This window comes from Capra hircus, chromosome 12 (assembly GCF_001704415.2).
Source record: "Capra hircus breed San Clemente chromosome 12, ASM170441v1, whole genome shotgun sequence".
In the NCBI taxonomy this organism is placed as follows: domain Eukaryota; kingdom Metazoa; phylum Chordata; class Mammalia; order Artiodactyla; family Bovidae; genus Capra; species Capra hircus.
In genome coordinates this window covers 47,023,819-47,041,158 of record NC_030819.1, presented here as the reverse complement: position 1 = coordinate 47,041,158, position 17,340 = coordinate 47,023,819, and the positions used below count along the sequence as shown (strand labels likewise).

General features: G+C 35.7%; 1 protein-coding gene across 2 annotated transcripts in view; it reads right to left on the bottom strand.

The window, feature by feature from the left end:
- The window catches only part of PCDH9 (protocadherin 9), a 1,176,029-nt gene that overhangs the window by 201,196 nt on the left and 957,493 nt on the right, over window positions 1–17,340 (bottom strand). The window lies entirely within an intron of this gene.

Genomic DNA, 17,340 nt, shown 5'->3' with positions numbered 1-17,340 from the left:
CCTGGATTCCACGTGGAAACTTCAGAGAGGTTTTCCCAGGCTATGGAAATGAATGGTCAAAGTTGCATGCATATATACATTCAAGTTTCTGTGTTGAGGGCACACTGATTTTCAAATGTCTTTTGAGATCTCTTAACAAAGAGAACTTAGAACTTCTATCAGACAATATCATTGAAAGTTTTTAAATGACCTATGCCAATATATATGAATAATCTGAAACATTAAAAACAAAAAGCTTTTATCTGATGCTTGAACATAAAAAAAATAAAAAATATACATATTTATAAAATTCAAGTCAAAAATTTAAAACCCACAGTCTGCTATTGAAGGACTGAATAAATTTAGAGTTGAAATTGTCTGTATTGAACTGTCTTTTGGTTCAGTTTAACGGAATTAAAACTCAACTCTGAGGTTCATGAGTGCTACGATGAGATGACAGCATTCCAACTCTCAAACTTTCTCAACTTGCTTAACTGTTAGAAATACATTGCAAACTGTTCAGTTGGGATGCTTTCCTTTTTTCCTCCAACTATCACAAACAAATACCTTATTGCATACTTTGAATAATAGTAAAATTGGAAATAATCTTTCATTTTTGCTATAGAATGATTTTAACTCATTTATGTATTTAGATGTAAAATGCAATGGTTGATTTATGAATATTTTTAAATGATTCCCACAACATTTAATTCACATATCCTTCAGTTCCCTTTTGTATGAGAACACTTCAAATCTATTATCTTATCAAATTTTCAAGTATACAATACACTATTATTAGCTATAGTCACCAAGCTCTATATTAGATCTCTAAATTTATTAATCTTATAACTAAAATCTGGATCCTTTGATAATATCCCTGTTTTTTTCCTCATTGCAACATTTAGTAACCACCATTCTTCTCCTTGTTACTAGGAACATGAACTTTTTTTTTTTAATATTCCAGATATAAATGAGACCATGTGATACTTGATTTTTTGTGTATCGTTTCACTTAGCACAATGGACTCCAGGTTCATCCAAGCTGTTGCAAAAGATTTCTTTATTTTCAAAGCTGAATAACATGCCTTTGTATATATATACCATATTTTCTTTATTTACCAATAGCCATTTGGGTTGCTTTCATATCTTTGCCACTGTGAATAATACTGCAAAGAATATGGAAGTACAGATACCTCTTTATGATAATGGATCTACACCTAAAAGTGGAATTGTTAGGCTGGATGCAGCTCTAAATTATTAGAACTTAGAGTATGGCAGTTTTAAATTTTTTGAGAAAATTCTATCCTATTTTCACTAATAGCTGTACTAACTTACATTCCCACCAACACAAGTGTTCCCTTTTCTCCACATCCTTCAAAAAATTATCTTCTGATTATTTTTGACAAATGCCCTTCTATCCAGTGTGAGGTGATATCTCACTAATTTTTATTTGCAATCATAATAATATTGAGCACAATTTTATATACCTATTGGCCATTTATATGTCTTCCTTGGAAAAATGTCTATTTAAGCCCTTTGCCCATTTTTCAATCTGATTAGGCTACTGAACTTTATGAGTTCTTTATATAGTTCATATATTAACCCCTTATCAGACAAATGATTTGAAAATGTTTTTTATCATTCCATGTGCTATCTTTTAGCTTTGTTGATTTTCTACTGCACTGTCAGGAAGAACTGTACTTTGATGTAGTCCAACTTGTTTACCTTTGCTTTTGTTGCTTATGGTTTTCATGTCAATTCTAAAAAAATCTTTGCCAAGATCAATGTCAAGATTTTCCCTTGTGTTTCTTTCAGGAGTTTTATGGTTTCAGATCTTATATTTAAGTCTTTAATCTATTTTGAGTTGTTTTTGTGTAAGGGATAAGAATACACTTTTTTTTGGAGGCGGGGGAGGGCATGCCATGTGGCATGTGGAAACTTACTTCCATGACCAGGGATAGAACATCTGCTTTCTGCAGGGAAAGCATGGAATCTTAATCACTGGACAACTGGGAAAGCCTCACTTTAATCCTTTTGCATGTAAATATGCAGTTTGCCCAACTATTTAATGAAGCTATGGAATATGTTAAGTACAGAGTAAAGAATAAAGAATAGGGTAGCTAACACATGTGTATTACCATCAGCTTTGCCAAATCCAATCATTTTGCAGTATTTGATTGGGATATTATTTAAAGAAATCAAGCATAATAATTGTGTACCTCTTCCTAATCTCATTTCTTCCCACATTTCCCAGCAGTAATCACTACCCTGAATTTAGTAAATATGATACTTATTCATGCATTTTATGTTTGCTACATACTCATAAACAAAAGCAGTAATTTTGCATCTTATTATGCTGTATTTGAATGTTATGCTTTATGAATGTTTCTTGAGTTTTACTTTCCCAATGAAGTTTATTACTTTGACATCTATCTTCATTAATATAGAATGCTTCAATATGTTCATTTTTAACATAATATGGAATTTCATTGAATATATCTACAAGCTGTTGACAAGCCAAATATCCAGCACTGCTTTTTGAATCAAAGTAGTTAAAGACAGTATTTCAATTTTTAGCATAAAATGTATCTTTACATCTATACACAGTTAAGGGAAGCTTCAAATACAAAAGGGTGTTTACAGTAATAATAATAATAATCTTCCTGAGTTATTTTAGTTTTCTAAATGGTATCATATTCAGGCCAGTGTTCCTCAAACATTGCTGTACATTAAAATATCCTAGGGAGGTTTTTAAAATCCCAGAGCCTAGCTCAGACATCCCATAATAATTAAATCAGAGTGTCTGGAAGTGAGAGTTAGGCATTAATATTTTTAAAAGATCCCCTGGTAATTGCAAAGTGTAGAAAAGTTGGCAACCACTGAGTTATGCTGAGCCATTTCTTTTATATAAAGTATTGAGATTTCAGTACCTCTCTTGTAGCCCCAAGCGCACTGACTAACTCCCATCACCTTTGCTACTCTAGGAAGCTTTCTCTGAGAAAGTTTTGATTTTTTTTTTTTTTGGCTCGATTTCTTTACACCACATGTTATTTCTAAAACTATCTGCTCCAATTCTGAATGATGTATATTCAATTATTTAACTTATCTCATTCTCAACCTGGCTTTCTGTTGTTTTTAAGCCTCACATATATTTATTTATATTGCTATCAACTGTACATTTCAAGGTCTTAAGGATTTAGAAACAGGTCAGTGAGTTCACTCTGTACAATACTGAACAAATTGCTACATGCAGAGAGGAAAATCATGCTTTTTTATAAATATGACATCTTACATGAAATAAAAACCATAAGTCTAAAACCTGGTACAAAGTATTTTAAATTATATATAATATCAAGCTGCTAAATTCTGGAGTTATGTTGTTTTCAACCTTATACCTTATATGCAGTTTATTTAAATTATTTTCTGCTTAACTTATTTCAGATCACAATTCTATTCATGCTTACTCAAATATAATCACATCTGAATTAAATAAAACCTAAACAATATTTAGATTTAGAACCAACAACCAATGTTCAATGTAATGTTTTGGTTTTTTTATAGACATTTCCAACACAGAAAAAATACATGGATTGAATTCAACTTCTTAGGAAATCACAACATTTCCAGATGAAGCAAAAGTATAAACACAACACATCTTTTTCTGTTAGACAAATGGTGACTTTCAAAGAGCACAATTTAATGTGTACAACAATAATGTGACATTCCCCAACTTTTCCCATGAGAAAATGTATTGCAATAAAATTAAACAAGTCATTTAGCTTAAAAACTAAACAACTATTTCAAATTATATCAACTGAACATTTTTCTCTCCTAAGATCACATTCTGCAGGAAGTGGTAATGTAGAAAAATCTAAAGACAGTGAAAGATACATCATGGACATGAAAGGAAATTAAAGCAACATGCTCTTTGGAAGATGGTTATTTAACTGCCAAAGGACCAAAATATGCTGCTTCTGGCTCTTGAGCATAATAACTGTATTTCAGTGTTTCTGTTTTCAGGTGAAACTTCAAGAAAACCACTTTCAGGAGCCTAATATCTCAGGCAGAAGATATTATGCCTGCAGTAAGTTGTTGCTGGTGGAGAGGTTGACCCAGAGGGAAAGAATGCAAGCAGCTGAGTCACATAGGCATGTAAATTTATGGGCTTCTGCTTCAGGGCTGTTTACAGTGCTTCAGGGTCCAGCTCTGGACCATGGCTGTCACCTAGTGCAACAATGCGGAGGAATGGAAAACTGACAGCATTTGTGACACAGGGTATCATCTCTGCCTGAATAACAGAAAGATGTTCATTTCTGCCAAGTGGAGGCTATTGATGACAATGATATAAGGTTTTACTTTTGAATTAAAAAAAAAAAAATCTTTGTGGAGTTTAGTAACTTTTCTGTTTGTGTTAATACGTTGGAAGTATGTTCATTGGTGTCAATTTCTGAAGGACTTAAAAATAATAAAGCCATGAAATAAATGGCAGCTATAGTCTATTCCTTAGAGGAGTACTAGCAAGGTAGTCAGAAGATTGTCATTTCATATCCAACTTCATTGATGCTCATTTCCCTCCCATTCTTAATGAACTTGAAGACAAAGTGCATTATCATGCTTAAAGCTATGCATTAATGTGTAATACTATAACATCAAATAAATATCTGCATATCAAATTGAATTCTACATTAAAAGTTATCTCTGGCCATGCTATGTAAATGAAAGTGAAAATCACACAATCATGCCTGACTCTTTGTTACCCCATGGACTGTAGCCTGCCAGGCTCCTCTGTCCATGAGATTTTCCAGGCAAGAATACTGGAGTGGGTTGCCAGGAATCCTTTAACATTTATGTAGATTGTGTAAATCATGCACAGCTCACCAAAACATGGTGAGAAGGTGTGCAATTGTACTTTTCATGCATAATATCATTGTCTAAACCTCACCTCCAGTTTACAGCTCCAATCTGTTTATTTAAAATGCATCTGTATTCCAGACAAAAGAAGTGAAGGACAGCAACCATAAGAATAGTAACATAAAATATGTGCTGTTTCATTTGTAAAATCAATAGGGCCATTTTAGTACTTTTATCCTATACTCTTCAATTTTACAGATTTTGTGACAATATTGACTTCCAGCTAGAGATATAAAATATAAACATTGTTATATTGTTCAAAATTAACATGACAAAAAGTTAATGGCATTAAAAACATAATTCTGAAGTATACTGAACTATAGACTTAAATAATAGGCAAGAGAGACAAGAAAGACAGAGAAACACAGTTTCATAATTTATAAATATAATACAAATACATAAATGCTATCTTTTCTAATTTGAAGAGCTTTATCAGCCTGAAGCCACTTTAACAAGAAACAGGAAACCACAGGGGGATTACTACTCCAGCCCAATATGACTTACTTAACAAGAATTTAAATGGTGACAGTAGGATGTCAATAATTGCAGAGAGAAATGGTGGTTATTCAGGAAACTCTGCCAAGTGAGGGAAAATTCAAATTTCAAAAGCAGGAACTTAACTAACAGATAACAGAAAATTATAAAAAGCCTGGGATTTTTCTCAGGGGAACTGCAAAGCATTGAATGGATATTATACCAATAGTACTGTGAGATGGTTAAATTTAAACCATCCTCCTGTTTTGAAGGAACTGCGATAAACAGACCAGCGGTTTTAAGTGACTTTCTTCAAGGTCACATAGATGAGTCAGTGGGAGAGACAGGTATAACTGCTGAGTGACAGAGACAACAGGAGCTGTAGACTTCCCTCACTCAATACTACAGAAATGCCGAGCTCCTGCAGCATGTGAGTGTGGTGACACCAGCCTCATCATTTCAGAATCTCAGCAAAGGTGCAAGACAGGAAGCTTTACCTCCCTTGGTTGTTTCTTCATTTAAAATAATAATAATATTGTTTAGATTATGGAATGAATATAACAGGAGAAGTTGGCCACAGATTTTTTCATGTCTGTTCAAACAAATTATTAGATGCTAAAACAAGGGAGGTTAATGCTGATCAAGAATCTAGGTTGTCGACATACTCCATCCACCCATCACTGATGAAATCCGCAAGAGACTCTTCTCAAAATTCTAAAATAAGTTAATCGGGAGTTAGCTCCTAAGATATCACTACCACATTAAACCTTCTTAAAAGATTATGCCTGACTCATATACTGCTTTGATTATTCATTCATGTGGAATTTAAGACTACAAATCACATTTGTTACATTTTAGAAAATTCCCTTTGCATACTTTCAGTTATATCAAAACTAAATAAATCATCTTTAGCCAAAAATACTTTTTAATCTTCAAGTTCCTCTGGGATGCTGTATGTTTCTATTCTTCCCAGACTTCACTGAATTAAAATGAGTCTTTTAAGTTGAGTGCAGAAAAATGTTTAGAAGTAATATTGATGTTAAGAAATAGGTCAGCAAAATAATGATTTTTTTAATGCATACACTTTCCAATTTATTAAAAAAAAACTGGCAGTCCATATAATTGGTTATTCACAAAATGAGTAATATTATGCTAAACCTAGATTGCAGTTTTGCCTTAGCTGCAGGAGATATAATGAATGAGACATATTACAGCAATATGCACAAAATGTGAAACCTACAGTTTAAAAGTTTGTTGTTTTCTATGTCTGTATAGTCCTTTTATTTTTCAGAAATGTTGTATGCAGTCCTTTGAGGATTAATAAATAGCTGCTTGAGGTATAATATCAGTTGCATTAAGCAACATGTGATTTAAGGTAAATTGTGAAGACAAATATGACAGTAGCAAATGCTAACATTTTAGTTATTAAATAGATGACGAAATTGGAATATAAAGTTAGACAGCTTAACATACAAGTGAACAGAGGTTAATATCAAAATTCACATGTAATCAGAGCCCTTACCCTAAGTATCCTCATCCTTACTCAGGGATCCCATGCAGCACCTGTACTTTTTGAGGATCTGATGCAATGGTGTGCTGGGGCCAGCTCATAGCTGATTATTATATATTATGGATTTTGCAAGCCATCATTACCATGAAATCAGCTATGATGTGAGAATCCATACCATGGAAATTGGCCAATGGTACAAATCATCCCTCTCTCCAGCTCCTTAACGAAGGCAATACTGCAATTATCTAGAAAAATCTGTGCAGAATGCTACAAGGGCAAAAAGTAATAACTAAATCCCAGCTCCAGCTCTTAACATATTTATTTATTTGAAGGAATTGAATTGGGGAAATGAAGCTTAAAAACTGAAACAAGAAAGAGTCAAAGCTATTTTTGACAGTTAAAACTTTAAAGTTTTGGAGAGTGAAAGTGCTGTTATCAGAAATACAGAATCAAGGGAGGGCATTCATCTGGAAAGTTTGGCTGGGGCATGCATGAGTTGTTCACTTAAAGATGAAATTCAGTGAATGATCAAGGCAGTTAAACATGAGAGTTTATTAAATCACCCATGATCACGTCTTTGTCTATGAAAATAACACACAAAATTGCCTGAGCATTCAAATCAGCTGGGGAACCTAAGAAAATACTGGTATCTCTATACTACCTCCAGTGATTGTGGCATAATTGGGCTGGAATGTGGTCTGAGCTCTGGAATATTTTAAATATATCAAGTAATGCTAATGTGAAAGCAAGTTTTGGAAACACTGGTCTATGATTTAAACAATTTGAAACCTTTAAATGCTTTAATTCTTGAAACACAGAGAAATAAGAGATACCACAAGTTTTATGGCTTTGCAGGTCAGTCGCTCCAAGTGTGCTAGTTACTACCATTACTCAGAACTTAGGGAGAAAAGATTTCTATTTTCTACTGCGGAAGAGCAGTTCAGGAAAATGAATCTAGTGGATATCTGTTACCACCAAATTTTAACAATCGGTAGTCAGGCAATTGTGGAAAAAATGTTAGTTATTTTTTATTTAAACTGAGATGTGATGTCACCAGATGCACAAGAGATTCAAAATAAAATTCCTTATAAATGGCATGATGCATGTCTGGGTCACCAAATATAATACTATATATATTTATTATTGGGCTTCCCCAGTAGCTCAGTGGGAGAGAATCTGTCTGCCAACAAGGGAGGACACAAGAGACAAGAGTTTGATCCCTGAGTCAGGAAGATCCCCTGGAGCAGGGCATGACAACCCACTCCAGTATTCTTGCTGGGGAAATCTCATGGACAGAGGAGCCTGAAGGAGTTATTGTCCAGGGGGTCACAAAAGACTCAGAGATGACTTAGCAATTAAACAACAGTAGCAACATGTTTGAATTTGGATTAGAAGAACTAGCCTCTCCTAAGTGATACTTTGCAAGGAGAACTACCTCTTTAGGCCTGAAAGTGAAGTGAAAGTGAAAGTTGCTCAGTCAAGTCAGACTCTTTGGGACCCCAGGGAATGTACAGTCCATGAAATTCTCCAGGCCAGAATACTGAAGTGGGTAGCCTTTCCCTTCTCCAGGTTATCTTCCCAACCCAGGGATCGAACCCAGGTCTCCAGCATTGCAGATGGATTCTTTACCATCTGAGTCACAAGGGAAGCCTTTTATAGAGAATCCTTTAAGATTACGAACTTGATTCTACCCTTTGAATTCAAGAGAGTGCAAGAATGCTTTTTCTCAGGTTTCAAAGGCTATCCCTTCTTTTTCTGAATGGCAGGTAGAATTCCAAACTGTTTAACAAAACATATTATATAAAATTTGAGGGATGTCTGTTTTACCCTAACTGTATTTTGCAACATGCAGTTTTGTGATGTACCAAACAATAATCAGGGGGGAGGGACAGACAAAAGGCAGAAAGGTCAACCAGGAATTTTCAGAATTTAGTGGGAATTTAAGACACAGTTTGTGATTCAGAAGATTTGAGCTTGGAATTCTACATTTTCACCAAGTTTCCAAGGGAAGCTGATATTTTCAGTATATTTATTCCTGCACTTTACTTTGAATAGCAAGGTGATTAAAACCCAGAATACAATTTGCTGGATCCCTTGGATTCACTCTCTTTACATCCCAACAGTGTTTATAAGATACTGTGCTCAGATGTAGAAATATCATATACAACACAGGAAAGATTTTTTTCCTCCCACACCAAAATCATCATAAGTTCCTCAAAGGTGCAATTAGTCATTGTTAGCAAAGAACATTTGATCTGGTATTTGCTTAAACTAGTGGTGAATTTACATATGATTCTGTAATTATTTATTCATACATAAGTACATCTGGGAGAGAAAAAGGTAAAGCAATCCATCAGCATTAAGAATTTAAATTTAACTGACACCAGAATTAGAGAGCATATCCATTTTACACAATATACAACAAAATGATTGATGGCATTCTTTCTGCTCAAATATTTATTTTGTAAAATAAGAAACCAAAATATTGGAATGCCCTCACTTTATTAGTATTGACACAGACCAGTAAGCAGATTCAGGTGTTTAAGCCAGGAAGGACCTCAGTATATAATGCAAATCAGCCCATTAAGACAAGTACAGTCACTGACTTATGAAGCAAAGCAAATGATTTAAAAAAAAAAATATCTGTTCCTGCACAGCTTCAAAGTGTGATCAATGGTATTCACCTTCCTCTCTCAGTGTAACTGGAATGTCTATCAAAACCAGAAAATGGAAGGCTTCAGAAACATTATGTAGCTAAAAAAGGAGACTATTTTACCCATTAGTAATAAATGTACCTGCTGAGCAGAACACAGTTATACCTGAAAAGGTTCCACAATTTTCTTTGTTAGGCTCTTCCTGCTATGAGGGAACTAGTGTGCTAAAGAGCATTTTGTAAAAGCAAAAGAGTTTATATAATTGACTTTACTGGAATTAGAAGACAGAATACAGTGTGCTCAACCTGAAGCCGCCTGACTCTATGATGAAGGAAAATTGCACAATTTAATATCCAGATATAGGGACTGTGCAGTAATAGAAGTAATCAAAGGCTTGGCCATCCTTAAAGGAACAAATCCATTACTTTTCTGTTTAGTCGGGAAGGGGGACAGCAAGTGGACTATTTGCAGGAAAGTGCCTGGGCACAGCTTCTGAAGTTGGGCGGCACTCTCAGAAAAGGGAGGATTTAGGAAGGGACAAGTGTAAGTATCCTAATGTTGCTATGTGTTCTGGAAATTTGATTCTTTTGTCCAAAAGTTCTAATTTCTATTTCATGTGAAATAGGATATATCTAATTAATTGAAGTTAATTTTTAATCTGCTAGTACTTGCTACACCAATCTTCACCTTCTTTAGGGATACCATCTTATTCTATTTAACACATATTTTCTATAGAAAGGCAACAACTAAGCCATATTTAGGGTGAAAGCATATTAGCCTTTCTTGAACATCTGGTGTAAAGTGAAGTTTCAGCAGTAGCAATTTATACATCTGCACCAACTTGGGGGAAATGTGACTTGAGTGATTTAATAGCAAGAAGGAGAACTGATTTGCACTGCAGCATCAACAAAACAAGAGCCTGTAAAAATCAAAAGTATCAAGATCCTAACCTTGGATGAACTTAATACAATCTTGATGTTACCAGAATTGAAATAATGGAAAACATTTTATAGTAGATTATATTTGAGCAAATTTAGGAATTTGCATATTGAAAAGTGGATGACCATATAATGCACTAGAAATTGTTTAAATCTTGTCACAACATGAATCTAACAGTATTATAATGATTCAGACTAAGTAGTTGATCTTTAGATTACAACTAAATTGCCAGTTAAACATACATAAAATTAATTTTAGTAAAATTTAAGTATATGTGACAGCTCAATTAGTATGATTTATATACTTCAAAATAATTATACTATTAAGGTAGGCAGTCCACTGTCTAGATTTATTCACATCAGAAAGCTTTCTCATGCTTTGTTACCTCAAACTAACCACAGCATCTTAGAAGAATGAACACTGAGCTCGGCTCTTTGATAAACTCTAATATTCAAAATGCTGTTTACTCTCATTGTGCTTTACTTTGCTCATTTGTGAAATTATTATTAAAGATAAACAATTGTTTAAAGCAAGAGAGTTCCAGAAAAACATCTACTACTGCTTTATTGACTATGCCAAAGCCTTTGACTGTGTGGACCACAACAAAATCTGGAAAATTCTTAAAGAGATGGGAACACTGGACCACCTGACCTGCTTCTTGAAAAACCTGTATACAGATGATGAAGTAACAGTTAGAACTGGACATGAAACAGCAGACTGATTCCAAATAGGAAAAGGAGTACATCAAGGCTGTATATTGTCACCTTGCTTATTTAACTTATATGCAGAGCACATCATGAGAAACGCTGGACTGAAGGAAGCACAAACTGGAATCAAGATTGCTGGGAGAAATATCCATAACCTCAGATATGCAGATGACAGCACCTTTATGGCAGAAAGTGAAGAAGAACTAAAGAGCCTCTTGATGAAAGTGAAAGAAGAGAGTGAAAAAGTTGGCTTAAAGCTCAACATTCAGAAAACTAAGATCATAGCATCCGGTTCCATCACTTCATGGCAAATAGATGGGGAAACAGTGGAAACAGTGCTGACTTTGTTTTTCTGGGCTCCAAAATCACTGCAGATTATGACTGTAACCATGAAATTAAAAGGCTCTTGATCCTTGGAAGAAAAGTTATGCCAATCTAGATAGCATATTAAAAGACAGAGACATTACTTTGCCAACAAAAGTCTGCCTAGTCAAAGCTATGGTTTTTGCCATAATCACGTATGGATGTGAGAGCTGGACTGTAAAGAAAGCTGAGGGCCGAAGAATTGATGCTTTTGAACTGTGGTGTTGGAGAAGACTCTTGAGAGTCCTTTGGACTGCAAGGAGATCAAGCCAGTCCATCCTAGAGGAAATCAGTCCTGGATATTCATTGGAAGGACTGATGCTGAAGGTGAGGCTCCAATGTTTTGGCCACCTGATGCAAAGAACTGACTCATTGGAAAGGACCCTGATCCTGGGAAAGATTGAAGACAGGAGGAGAAGGGAACAACAGAGGATGAGATGGTTGAATGGCATCGCCAACTCAATGGACATGAGTTTGAGTAAACTCCAGGAGTTGGCAATGAACAGAGAGGCCTAGCATGCTGCAGTCCGTGGGGTGGTAAAGAGTCAGACATGACTGGGTGATTGAACTGAACTGAAATAATCCCACAGAAATTAGATACCCATGTTTATTTTACTAAAACAGATGTACAGACTTTAAGTGAAAGCTCCTCTATATAAGCCAATGAAATATTTTATTAAATGTATTAATGAGATAAATTCAATAACTACTCATTTAAGCTAAGGGAAAAATTACTATTAGAATTTTATGCAAAGTCCTTGAAATTTGCTAAGTAAGAAAAGCTTGCCTTCACAAAATATTAATGTTCTCAATATGTTCTTCACAAAGCATCAACTTCACCAAGAGAAATAAAACATGATAAAAAATATAGAACCTAGACTCTGGAATAACTTTTTTAAAATATCAACACTTTTTTTTTTTTCTCACAGAAATGCAACTATATCTCGACACAATTTTTAATTCCATTCGATTCAATAAAATTCATTTTTCTCCATTTACCTTCTTCCTCCTCTCCATTCCCTCCTCCACCATAGAGGAGAGAAAAAAAAGTATTCATATTAGAAATGTTTATCTTCTTGTATTCACTGATACATTATTGTTTCTAAATCAAAAAATCCATTGCTAAATTCCTATACCCTTTCCGTTTTCTACTTCCCCATTTCACCAAACATTCTGCTGCTTTTGCAGGAATCCTTTATCTTGGTTTATGGTATCAGCATTCCCTCAAGCCAGTAAATAAGGAGCTACTCTTTCAAGTCTTCTGTTCCCTTAAACATCTGTTGTATCCCCCTTTCCTATAGAGTCTCAGACTGCCTAAGGATTTCAGAGAACTTACCTGCATTTTCTATTTCCATTGTTTTTGATGAGGACTCCATCCTAAAATGGGCAATGTAGCATCTAAAGATCCCACTTCCAGAGAGTGAGTTTATTCTACATCTTACTTCAAGGGTAATCTTTCTAAGAAGATGTCTGATCATCGTTACTTGTCCTTTAATGGCTTCTAATTAAGTGAAAACTTGGTTTTCAAACTTTCATGTTTGAGGAGACAATGATTTAATAGATTTGGGGTGATAGGAAACTGTGTTTCCATAGTTATCAGGGAATCCTAACGCAGGTTTTTGGGAAACACAATCTAGAAAAACTTCTTTAGACTTAGAGGTAAACAAATGGATAATATTTAATTGAAATTATTCACAGTTTTGTTTAACTTTGAATGTCCTTGAGATGACTTGAGAGCACCAGTTTCTTGAGAGCACCAATTTCCACAAAAGATCTCTATTACTCATTCAGTACTTGTTACTGGCTTTCTCGATTTGCAGAGGGGCTGATGGTAAAAATATTTAAAGAGAGATGCTACTTAACATGGAAGAACTCCTAATGTAATGAAGAAGTGGACTTTTTTTCTTTTAATGTAAGATGTGATGTTCTAAGGAAGCACTAAGAAACTAATTTTGAACATGAAATATAAGAAATCTTCACAAAGGAGAGAATGTTTAAGCTCTTTTTCTTTTCTATATTTACAAATATTTTAATATGTACACATGGTAAAATCAATTCAAACAACATGAAAAAAACTAAATTTAACAGAATGGAAAGTGAACATCTAGTGAGCATTACCAGGGTTCCAGTACAAAGACAACCACTATTCTTGGTTTCTTGTAGCAATCCCCCTATGCATAGTAAATTCTCCAAGTCTATTAACTAGGAATTGTACAACTTCTCCTCCCTTCTCACAATTCCAATAATTCCTTCCAATCATCCTTGGTTGGTTTTTTTCACATACAATCTCCAAACTGCTGGAAAATTCTTGATTTTAAAAATCATCTGAGAATTAATCTACTTCTCAATATATCTATTGGCACCACTCTGGTCCAAGCTGTCTTCATCCCAGGCACTTATCTAATGACCTTGTCTAAGGTGCATAGTCATTTCTCTGACTCAGTTATGAATCTCAGCATTGAAAATTTTTATTAACCACTCTCATAATTTATCTTCCCTTATACATCGTGACAATACCTACCCTGCTTGCTGTACTGTAATAATGGTAATACAATCTATTAAATGTCTCTCAAATGCAAGGCAAATATATATGTAATTAATAGCCTAATTTATTCATGGATAAAGTATGAATGATAAAATTACTCTTTGCTCAATGGCAGTGTAAACTAAAATTTGTCTTGTGTTAACAATTAGGCTACACACATTGTTTCCATATTTAAAGTATTTCACATTGGTAATGAGTTGAATAAAGCTATGAATATACCCCTTCTACATGGAAATTTTCTAAGCACTCTTTTATGTATTTTCTAGAGAGGCTTAGATATCTGATATTACAAGCATGCCCATACAGATCTAATCATTCTGCACTCAAGGAGATAAAGTTAAGGAATAAGACTGGACAAAAATATATGCAAAAGCATTATTCTGAAAACATAATATTCAACAGGGGTGCTTTCTAAAGAACTCATTTATGCATGGGTGTGTGTGTGTGTTTTTTTGTGTGTGTTTAGGAGATAAGGGTGGTTTATAGGGCCTAAAAAAGAGTTGGGTCAAAAATATCCCTATTGCCAAGACATTTATGTCTTTCTCATATTGCAAAAACCTCAGCCTCTGTGCACCAGTGCTGAATCAAATGTTAAGGACAGTTTGGGGTGAAGTAGATGTAGAGAAAGGAATGGCTGACCCACTCCTGTATTCTAGCCTGGAGAATTCCATGGACAGAGGAGATTGGTGGGCTACCATCCACAGGGTCACAAACAGTTGGACAAGACTGAGATAGGGGACTGGAATGCACAAGTAGGAAGTCAAGAAACACCTGGAGTAACAGGCAAATTTGGCCTTGGAATGTGGAATGAAGCAGGGCAAAGACTAATAGAGTTTTGCCAAGAAAATGCACTGGTCATAGCAAACACCCTCTTCCAAACACACAAGAGAAGACTCTACACATGGACATCACCAGATGGTCAACACTGAAATCAGATTGATTATATTCTTTGCAACCAAAGATGGAGAAGCTCTACAGTTAACAAAAACAAGACCAGGAGCTGACTGTGGCTCAGATCATGAACTCCTTATTACCAAATTCAGACTTAAATTGAAGAAAGTAGGGAAAACCACTATACCATTCAGGTATGACCTAAGTCAAATCCCTTATGATTATAGAGTGGAAGTGAGAAATAGATTTAAGGGCCTAGATTTGATAGGTAGAGTGCCTGATGAACTATGGAATGAGGTTCTTGACATTGTACAGGAGACAGGCATCAAGACCATCCCCATGGAAAAGAAATGCAAAAAAGCAAAATGGCTGTCTGGGGAAGCCTTACTAATAGCTGAGAAAAGAAGAGAAGTGAGAAGCAAAGGAGAAAAGGAAAGATATAAGCATCTGAATGCAGAGTTCCAAAGAATAGCAAGAAGAGATAAGAAAGCCTTCTTTAGTGATCAATGCAAAGAAATAGAGGAAAAGAACAGAATGGGAAAGACTAGAGATCTCTTCAAGAAAATTAGAGATACCAAAGGAATATTTCATGCAAAGATGGGCTTGATAAAGGACAGAAATGGTATGGACCTAACAGAAGCAGAAGATATTAAGAAGAGATGGCAAGAATACACAGAAGAACTGTACAAAAAATATTTTCGAGACCAAGATAATCACGATGGTGTGGTCACTCACCTAGACCCAGACATCTTGGAATGTTAAATCAAGTGAGCCTTAGAAAGCATCACTACGAACAAAGCTAGTGGAGGTGATGGAATTCCAGTGGAGCTATTTCAAATCCTGAAATATGATGCTATGAAAGTGCTGCACTCAATATGCCAGCAAATTTGGAAAACTCAGCAGTGGCCACAGGACTGGAAAAGGTCAGTTTTCATTCCAATTCCAAAGAAAGGCAATGCCAAAGAATGTTCCAACTACTGCACAATTGCACTCATCTCACATGCTAGTAAGATAATGCTCAAAATTCTCCAAGCCAGGCTTCAGCAATACGTGAACCGTGAACTTCCAGATGTTCAAGCTGGTTTTAGAAAGGGCAGAGGAACCAGAGATCAAATTGCCAACATCTGCTGCATCATGGAAAAAGCAAGAGAGTTCCAGAAAAACATCAATTTCTGCTTTATTGACTATGCCAAAGCCTTTGTGTGGATCACAATAAACTGTGGAAGATTCTGAGAGAGATGGGATTACCAGACCATCTGACCTGTGTCTTGAGAAATCTGTATGCAGGTCAGGAATCAACAGTTACAACCGGACATGGAACAACAGACTGGTTCCAAATAGGAAAAGGAGTACATCAAGGCTCTATACTGTCACCCTGCTTATTTAATATCTATGCAAAGCACATCATGAGAAATGCTGGACTGAAAGAAACACAAGCTGGAATCAAGATTGCCAGGAGAAATATCAATAACCTCATATATGCAGATGACACCACCCTTATGGCAGAAAGTGAAGAGGAACTAAAAAGCCTCTTGATGAAAGTGAAAGAGGAGAGCGAAAAAGTTGGCTTAAAGCTCAACATTCAGAAAACGAAGATCATGGCATTTGGTCCCATCACTTCATGGGAAATAGATGGGGAAACAGTGGAAACAGTGTCAGACTTTATTTTGGGGGGCTCCAAAATCACTGCAGATGGCGACTGCAGCCATGAAATTAAAAGACACTTACTCCTTGGAAGAAAAGTTATGACCAACCTAGATAGTATATTCAAAAGCAGAGACACCACTTTGCCGACTAAGGTCCGTCTAGTCAAGGCAATGGTTTTTCCTGTGGTCATGTATGGATGTGAGAGTTGGACTGTGAAGAAGGCTGAGTGCTGAAGAATTGATGCTTTTGAACTGTGGTGTTGGACTCTTGAGAGTCCTTTGGACTGCAAGGAGATCCAACAACTCCATTCTGAAGGAGATCAGCCCTGGGATTTCTTTGGAAGGAATGAGGCTAAAGCTGAACCTCTAGTACTTTGGCCACCTCATGCGAAGAGTTGGCTCATTGGAAAAGACTTTGATCCTGGGAAGGATTGGAGGCAGGAGGAGAAGGGGACGACAGAGGATGAGATGGCTGGATGGCATCACTGACTTGATGGACGTGAATCTGAGTGAACTCCGGGAGTTGGTGATGGACAGGGAAGTCTGGCGTGCTGTGATTCATGGCGTCACAAAGAGTCAGACACGACTTAGTGACTGAACTGAACTGAGCATCTAACACTTTCACTTTCACTTTCAGAGATGGCACAGTGGTAAAGAACTTCCCTACCTATGCAGGAGACACAAAAGACTTATATTTGTTCCCTAGATAGGGAAGATCCCCT